This window comes from Canis lupus, chromosome 7, assembly GCF_003254725.2.
Source record: "Canis lupus dingo isolate Sandy chromosome 7, ASM325472v2, whole genome shotgun sequence".
Classification (NCBI taxonomy): domain Eukaryota; kingdom Metazoa; phylum Chordata; class Mammalia; order Carnivora; family Canidae; genus Canis; species Canis lupus.
This window is the reverse complement of record NC_064249.1, coordinates 46,470,811-46,480,559: the sequence shown is the minus strand read 5'-3', so window position 1 is coordinate 46,480,559 and position 9,749 is coordinate 46,470,811. Positions and strand designations below refer to the sequence as shown.

Sequence of the window (9,749 nt, the reverse complement as noted above, 5' to 3'; positions counted from 1 at the left end):
TGCTTTATGTATGTTGCTGCTGTTATTTGCTGCAGTAGTTATCATAAGTTTGTATAAAATACCTTTTTTCCTGAGTGATGCTTTTTATGTGGATTCTAGTATTTATTTTTCAAATTTCTGTTTATTTATGACAATATTTCTTTGTATAACTTTGTCTTATCATTTCATCTTTATATTTTCCTTATAGCTTTGTTTTAGATAAGTCCTGTGAACATATCAGGGAGTTGGGGTTTTTTGATTATTAAAGGACTTTTGTTAGCAACTATTAATATGATCATAGACATTTTGTCCATTAATTATGTTGATAGCCTTCTAAAACACAAACTCACTGCTATATTCCTGGACTAAATCTAATATGTATATTACTAAGTAAGATTGGTCTATCTCTACATTTCTGTTTTATACATTACTTTAATTACTTTTGTTAAGGTCTGGTGTCCTACTCATGGTGAGGTATAATTTATACAACATTGGGATTATCTGTTTTCCAATGGTTAGATAAAACAACTGTGAAACTTCGGTTCTAGGATAGCTTTCATTCTAGAATAACTTTTAGTATTAACTTTTCATTTATTTGTTGTTGTTTTGTTTCATCAACTTTCATTGTCCATCATTTTTATTATCTTTATACTGTCTTTTGACTTATGCATTGTATTTTTTCAAGACTCTTGGGATGAATTTATTGACATCCTTTAAAATTCTAAATTTTGAAAATAGTTTTACATGTTTTCCTCTGGCTGTGGAAAAACAGCATTAAAAACAACATCATGTTTTAGCAGACATTTTGGGGTGTCTATGAAACACACATTCCTCCCTTATGCCCATTTAACCCAGTCACGTAATCCTAATTAATGTAGTTAAACTATGGATCAAATTCACTTCAATTGTGTGTGGTTTGCAGTTGGGCATGTGACCAAATTTTGGGCAAGGAGATGTGAATGATTGTCTATTGGGGGACTTTGAGAAAGTTTTATTTGTTCTTACATAAACAGAAATGCTGAAAGAAATGGTCTCTTCATCTAATGGATGCTGGCACATATGAATACAACCCCTGGAAATAAAGCATATCTCTTGCAAACTTGGTAGTGAGAGAACTGAGAACCTTATAAACCAAGAATGGCATGGCAGATCAATCTGAAGAAGAAACACAGGGCCCTGATAATAGACTTGAACAGCTGAAATAATCCTTGAAGTGTCCCATCTCAGGATTCCTTATTTTAGGAGATTACCTTTAAAGCAATTTGATCCTAGGGCCTATGATACCTTTAACAAAATAATCATAACCAACATAGGAGAGTTTATTTGCCTTTCCATAATTTTCTAGACTGTAATTTGTTTTGTCTTTTCTTTGGCCCCAAGAAGCATTCAGACAAAAGTCCTTAATTTGTAAGAAATTAATATTTGAAGGATATTTTGTATTAAGAATTAAGTTAGATTTTGATCAGCAGTTATAGACTATAAATTTTTCTTTTTAAAAATGTTTTACTTATGGACAGAATGTCAATAATTATTGTAAATATGTCCTAAATACAAGGAGAAATGTCTTTTCTCTTCTTGTAGGATCTAGTGATGTACATATTGTATATTTGTGTATACCCACCCATAAAATGTAGTTTATTGTCTGTATTATTCTATGCCTCCATGCCCTCACTTATTTCTTGTCTATTATATCTGTGCAGTTCTTGATTGTGGTGTAATAAAATCTTCTCCCACAATTGCATTTTTATCAAGGTCAATGTGCATTTCTAATATTTTGCTTTATATATTTAGCTGCTATCTTCGTGGTGCATGCAACTTTATGACTTTTATATCTTCTTCATAAATTGTTCCTTTTATCTTTGTGTAATGTCCTTCAGTATCCTCTTCAGTACTTTTAGCCTTAAATCTACTTTCTTTTGTATTAACTCCAATACTCCTGCTTTATTTTGTTTGCATTTGCCTAGAATATTCTTCTTTTTGTTTTCAAACTTTTTATTATACTGTTTAAAGTATTTTTACAAACAATATATATAGCGAAAAATTTACATTTTATTAGTCTGAGATTTCTGGCTTCTTGAGGTGAATATGGAAACTGATACCGCACTATTTCATGTTACCACTTACTTAACTTTACTATGCTCTCATTTTATTTTTCCTCATTTTAAATTATTTCATTTAGTTACTATTCATTCTACTCCCCCCCCCCGTTAAATTGGAAATTTGACTTATTTATTGACTATTCATTCCTGTTGTTGCTTTCCTCACTTTCCCTGCACTGTTAATCATGCTTATTTATACATTATTACATATAAAAATGCTATTTATTTTTTCCCTATCAAAATCGTCATCTCTTACAGGAAAACTTAGAATGCTTTCATTTCCCCCACTCCTTGATATGTTATAACTCCTGGGTTCTGCTGAAATAGTTTAATACTTTTATATAACTATATTATTACTATATTTTTCCTTGCATTCTGTCTTTTCTATTTCACAAATCCATATTTACTAATTACACTGAATGTAATAATCTATCATAATCAGTTTAGCTTTCACTATATTTATTGCAAAGCTCTTTGTCTATGAATTCCTGCTCATTTAATACTTCCTCTACATTGAGATTTCAGATTCGATTCATTTGGTGTTTAATGTTCCTCCTCAGGTCATTTCTTCTTATGGGAACTTGATGAATATATTCTCTGAAGTTTTGCATATTCACACTACATTTTTTTTTGATCCAATAGGTTAATGATTTCTTGGCTAGGACTAGGATTCTAAGTTCAAAGTCCTTTAACTCAATAGAGCAAAAATGATCTTTCCACTATCCCTATCAGTACACTTGTTATGTAAAGACTCAACTAATAAAGAATTTGGGCTCTGCAGACCAGTCTCTGTCTCTACTACTCAACTCTGTAGTTGTAGCACAAAGGCAATCACAGACAATGTATAAACAAGTAGGTGTTCTATGGGTCAGTAAAACTACAAAACAGGCAGCATTAGAATTTAGCCCATGGGCCATTGTTTGCCAACCGTATTTTAACTTCTACTCCAATGCTAGTCTGACTCATTTTACATTTGCAAGTATTCTGTTCTTTTTTTTTTTTAAAGATTTATTTATTTACTTTAGAGAGAGAGAGAGAGAGAGAGAGAGAGCACACACAAGAAGGAGGAGGAATGGGAGGGGCAGAAGGAGAAGGGGAGAGAATCTTCAAGCAGAAGAGCAGGGAGCCTGATGCGGGGCTCAATCCCAAGACTCTGATGTCAATGACCTAAGCCAAAACCAAGAGTCAGTTGTTCAACCAACTGAGGCACCCAGGCACTCTGTATTCTGTTCTTTAACAAAGCAAAGAGTTTTTTACAAAATCTTTCTTTATTATCTGATTCAGAATATTGATTAGATATGGTAAGGAATGTGTCTTTTTTTTACTGCTGCTTTGAAATTAAGTGATATTTCAAACTGCACAATTTTTTTCAGTTATGATAACTATTTTCTATTATTTTGATAACCATTGTCTCTCTTCCCTGTTTAAGTTTTCTACTTTAATAATGGAAACTCTTATTATTGACATTTTAGGGCTCCTGAGTATCTGCCCTCCACATACCTTTTCTTTTCCTCATGCTTTCAATCATTTTTTTCCCTACATTTTCTTCTACTTGATCTTCTAGGTTATCCATTTATGGTTCATATGAGTTATCTACGTCAGTGTAATGCTGCATAACAAATAAAATCAATCACAAAACTTCAGTGGCATATAATACACAGACACACGCACACATTTATTCAGCTCATAAGTCTGCAGTTCAGTAATTTAGGCTAGGCTCAGTTGGGTAGTTCCTCTGGTCTCACTTCTGTATGTCTAATGTTCATTTCTGAGGTGGCTGACCTAGGATGGCTAGAATGATTGGTGACTTACTCTGCTCTACATGCTACATTTTCCAAAAGGGCATGTGCTCACTGTAAAGGCAGAAGAGCCAAAACACAATTGCAATCACCTCAGCTGCTTGAGATCTTGATGCACAGCTGGCACATCATCACTCTCACTTCATTCTACTGGCCACCCAGAAGCTCAGCCTGGATTTCAATGGTGAGAAAATAGATGCTCCTTATTTTCTGAGAGGGACAAATGCATGCAATAAATGACATAAATACAGAAAAAAAGAACTGGGACATTAGTTTAATCAATTAACCACATGTCTCAACACTTAAATTTATCTACTGAATATTTTTACTGTGAACTACCACCCCCAGTCTTCTGGCAGACTTTTCATGTGTTTGTGTAATTGTTTAATTTTCTAATTGATTCTCCATTAATGCTTTATTTTTATTGTTTGATGTTCAAGAAAATGCCCATCTCTTGCAACAGTTTTAATATTTTTTTAAGCTGCCTGCTCTGGATTTTATAATTGTTTTTCTCTCCAGTTCCTGGTTGTTGATTTTTCCCCAGTGAGATTTGTATTCATTTTTTGGAGCCAGTGTCTGAAGAAGAAACACCATGAGTAGTGGGGGGAAATACAGTAATCTTGGTCTTTGTTGAGAAGTGATTTGCCGGATTACAATTTGCTATTCCCATGTGAAGACACCAAAGACTATGAATCTTCGCAGGGGCCACAGTTTTACATGGTCAACTCTCTCCAGGAATCAGAGTCAGTTGTCTGACCAAGAGTCTTTATTCCAGATTCCCGTGTGGCATGTCATAACTATTCAGATCTGGCACAGCTGGAAGCCAGCTTCCCCTTCTGGATATAGCCTGCCTCCAGAAGTTACCTGGATATATGAGGTGATTGGTACTTTCGTTGTTACTAGGGAAGGGGAGCAGCAGAGATGCATATTCTGGTCAACCTTAGAGGATCTCTTGAGTGACAGCATTTAACCACTGAATAACTGCTTCTTTGATTCCAGAGGAGAGAATACAACCAGACATCCCAAGAAAAGCCCAGTCACCAGAAACCCATGTCTTGGAAGGATCCACTCATGGGCTATTATTGCCCTTAACTAGTAGTTAAAACAGTTACTAGGAGGTCTACCAATTAAGGACAATGGCAAACCATTGTTGAGCCCATTTAGCAGATGTCCAGACCAAACATACCATTCACACATTGTTTTAAAAAAATAAAAAAAAAATAATAATAATTACCTGGAATGGTTTTATTTGAACAATGTCCTAAGCATGCTCATCACAATTTTTTTTGTCAAGCAAACTATATCCCCATACCTCAACACTTCTCAGCCACCATTTACTGTTTTTCCAGTAGACAAATGCCTTTTTTGTGTGATTTCCTGGTTACAAAGAGATCAGTAACAAATAAGTATCTCTTTATATAAGAGAAAACAAAGGAAGTTTAGCTATAGGTTCTTTTGGTCATTCATTTTTACAGCTACTGTCATAACCATTACTGTTTACCTTTGATGATCATTTCTCAAAGTGTGCCTATTTTCTAATTATGACTCCACTATCTGCCAAAGGCTCATCTTACATGCATCTATCAGCTTGATGTCTTTTATTAATAATGGAAGAAGATAATCTTGATGCCTTATGTGAGAATTTGGTATGTTCACTATATCAAAGTAAATTTCAATATTTGACTCAGGATGAGTGTGGGCCAGAGAATTGATTCCAGCATCTGCCACACTCTTATACAGATCAAACTTTTCTATCACTGAAACTACTCAAAACTTAGATTCTATTCTAGTTTTTGTTTGTGAGGAGAGAAGTATGGGGGGGGAGATAATTGAGTTTTATCAATCAGTAGTGACATACCAATCAGAATTGTGTACATTTTTGTCTTTCACTTTATTGCAGAATCTCAAATGTGCTCCTTGATTTTCTTTGCCTCATCATCCACTGATGCTTCTGGTTTGGGCTTGCATCTTAGATTGATTTTCATGTTAATAGATAAATATGGGTGTCTTCCATTGACTAGGTTCCTGACATAGTTTATTTTTTCTACTTATACTTTCATTCTTTGTGAAACAGGATCTACTGACCCAGTTTTGCCTTCCATGTTACCTGATATCAAACCAAGCTCAGTCTTTGGCTTGAAAATTCTGTATAATCATTGGCAGCCCATAAGAGTGTTATTCCACAATGTGACACATACTAGAATAGCAGTCACTATAACTTATAGATATTTGTATCTTTCAGTGTGCCTATCAAAAGTTGTGTGAATACTAGAAACTATTTAAATACTTATTGAATGCATTCAACTATTCTTCATGTATTTCTAGAGACAATACATATGTTTTTAAATTTTATTTTCAAAAGTTTACAATCATATTTACATATATTCACCAAAACACATTACCATTTGTAAATTATGATTTACTAATTATAGATGTAATTTGCTCTCAATACTAAAATTTTATTTTATTTTATTTTTTTAAAGATTTTATTTATTCGTGAGAGACACAGAGACAGAGAGAGAGAGGCAGAGACACAGGCAGAGGGAGAAGCAGGCTCCATGCAGGGAGCCCAACGTGGGACTTGATCCCGGGTCCCCAGGATCAGGCCCTGGGCTGAAGGTGGCACTAAACCGCTGAACCATCCTGGCTGTCCCTCAGTACTAAAATTTAAGTAGTTTCCATATTTATTTTTGTAACAGTTTGGTTTCTTGGATATTAAGGGTAATGTTGGAAATAGCATTTTCCAAAAATATTTCATTGTTTTCAGTGTAATTTAGAAACTTATTGACTTTATGTTTTAGCAGATAAATAATTTTTAAATATCTTCCATAAACATTTGAAAACAATATGTACTCTCCATTGGTAATCTCTATATTACTTATTTTTGTTGAATTAATCTGCCAAAAGTTAAAATTGTCATGATAAAATTATTTAATTTTTAAATATATTTCTCTTAGTTTTAAATAGAAATATGAAAATAATATACAGTTTTGATAATTTTCAGAAAAAGGTAAAATCATGACTCTCATACAAATATAAAACTGAGCATGTTTACTCATGATATGAAAGAAATGTTAAATTAGTTCAGAGGACAATAAATATCACAAATTTTATGTGGAGTAATATTGAGAATTGTTAATAGAGAAAACATTTTCTACAGGGGTAGAGTGGGGGGCATCAAAGACAATCACTAACAGGACAGCATTTATACATTCCTCAGTTAATTACAATTCACAAGAAGTTGCAAAATAGCTCAAAAGGCAGTGAACTGGACTAGAACCTGATAACTTGTAATCTGATAAAGATCATGTATAGTTTTCCATTGGAACATGTTATAACTTTGTTAACGTCTGTTAAGTAGAGCACAAGCTTTTTGACGATGAGCCAAAGTTCAATAAAAGACCACAAGAGATATTGCCTCCACAAGTCCTGAAGGAAGTGCATAACTTACCTTAAGAGGCCACACAGGGAGGTAAAGACAGGTTGCAGTCATAGAGAGAGCAGGACCTCAGAAATATGCCTTTATTTGAGTGCTTTGGGGTTCGAGTTATAGAGTGCTTTGGGGTTCCAGGCTAAGGCTGGATTGGTCATTTCAAGCCAAAGATAGGGGGACTTTGGTAAGCTCATCGAGATCTTATCAAAGGGGTGCTTAAGGGGAAGGTTCTGGGAGGCAGGAGAGACTGTTGATCACAAGAGCTGATCACAGGGAATTCATATCAGAAGCCTACATTTGCTTGTGATTTGTATGTGGCATTCACTTGTATGAAGGGACTGGTGTCAGTTTAAGGTCCCCACAGGCCACTTGGACAAACAAAATGAGTGCTGACACAGCCATACCATGGAGTAGCTTAGCTAAACTCTCAACAAAACACATTTTTTCCTACAATCTATTTTATTTTATTGTATTTTTTGTAAGACTTTATTTATTTATCTAAGAGAGAGAGCAGGAGCAAGGGGAGGGTCAGAGGGAGAAGCAGTCTCCCTGCAGAGCAGGGAGCCTGACCCAGACTCAGGGCTTGATCCCAGGATCCTGAGATCATGACCTGAACCAAAGGCAGATGCTTAACTGAGTGAGCCACCCAGGCACTCCTACAGTCTACCCATTTTAAACAAAAACATTTAAAAAAAATATTCTTGATCACAAAATAAGATTGATCTCATTAAGTTTGGCCTGGTTATTTATATAGGAGCAGCAAAAATGTGAATTTCCTATATGAGCTTTCTTAAATTTGCTTTGCTGAAAATTTTCATAAGGAATATCAGATTAAACTCTTAAAAGCCACCTGAGATAAGAAAATCAAGGCAAGTACTCACCACCAGCTTTCTCTGGCATCATTTAATAATTTGGGGACATTTCTCTCTTCTCCAGGTCCTCAATACGGTGAGTTTCCTATGCCTGCCAGGAGGGGACACTACTTACTCATCTGTAGGCTGGGGATCCTGTAAACCAGGCAGGCACCTGGTCACTTTTCCTATGATGGCTTTGTAAATAAACCTTAGTTCTTTAAATGTATTTGGTCATTTCTGATTAAATGAGCATGTTTTTCAAATATGGCATTCCTTGATTACATAACCAATGTTTCCAATCAGGTCCTACTAAAAAGGAAGACAGATATTTATTGAATCTATGCAAAAAGACCACATTGCCTTGAAAATAAAGATATTCAATAAGTATTTCCAAATTCTGAATGGCTTATAGTGGGAGAATATAATATCATTTACAAATGTTTTATTTCAGTTTACAAAGCAGTCTACAAAGTTGTAATGAGTTACACATAGCTTAAGAAGAAAGAGAAAGGGCTTACTTTTACATCCCTAAAATGGAATATTAAAACAATATCAGTATTCTAAACAAAACTGCAATTATCCCTCAGTCACTTAGTTCTATGTAATTAATTTTTGTTTCCCTGCCTCTTGGGTCAGCAGTCTCAGGAATTCAACTACTTCTCCACTAGAGCCCTAGAAGTCCTGACTCAACTCACTGATAGAGTCCCAATATTGTTAAAGCGACGCCATCAGAAGACTGTATTCAAACATAACCTTTTATAGTCCCTTTCCATTTTCTGAGATACCTTGTTTGTTGAAGATAAAGCGATCTGGTCTGTAATAGACGGTGCAAGCTTTCAGGAAAGCATCAGTATAAAACAAGCAAAAAATCTGCAGATGACAAAAATCTTAAAATGGTTGTGGTTAATTTATTGCTGATAATTTTCAAATGTGAAAGATCTGATGGGAGTTCATTACAAGACCAGTGCAACTGACAAGGGAATTTGTTTCCGTGGAATGCAAAACAAGGTAATAAAGTCAATTCCAAAAAAAAGTTTTAGAATAATTACATACTTAACCGTTAACTTTATTTCAAAGAAGACAGCATTACATCTAATTTATTAAAAAATGGTTGAAATATATACATTGCAGAGAAAACATATTATTATAACACATAATAATCCTGACATAATATACTACCACTATCCCAAGCACGTAGTAAGATTATACCTAGAATAGGTAAAAAGTAAAGAGTAAAGAAATTCACTATCTGAAGTGAGTTCGAAAGACCTATATTGTCTAGAAAAAAACTCTGTTTTCCTTTACTTCACACTACACTTCACTTCTGACACTAGATGTAATATGTGATTTGCACACACACATCAGGCAGTTCTTGGATACCACCTGGGTATTGTACAATTCAATTCCATTTTGACACTATCTACCTAGAGTTAACATCAGATCCCACACGTTAAAAGATCAGTCTCACAAGCCTACTCCCACTTCAGATACCAATTGCAAGTCCCAGGTTGTTACCTATACTTCTGATCTATCAGTCAGAAACCAGGGTTTCCATGAACCCCTCCATGGATTTGAAACACATGCC

At 34.7% G+C, this 9,749-nt stretch overlaps 1 long non-coding RNA gene across 1 annotated transcript; it reads left to right on the top strand.

Moving 5' to 3' along the window:
* The first annotated feature begins 3,133 nt into the window (after positions 1 to 3,133).
* Positions 3,134 to 6,677, top strand: LOC112648521 (uncharacterized). Its single transcript, XR_003129100.2, has 3 exons — positions 3,134 to 4,061; positions 4,653 to 4,754; positions 6,361 to 6,677. It is a non-coding gene; the product is annotated as an uncharacterized LOC112648521 (long non-coding RNA).
* The last annotated feature ends 3,072 nt before the right edge of the window (positions 6,678 to 9,749 follow it).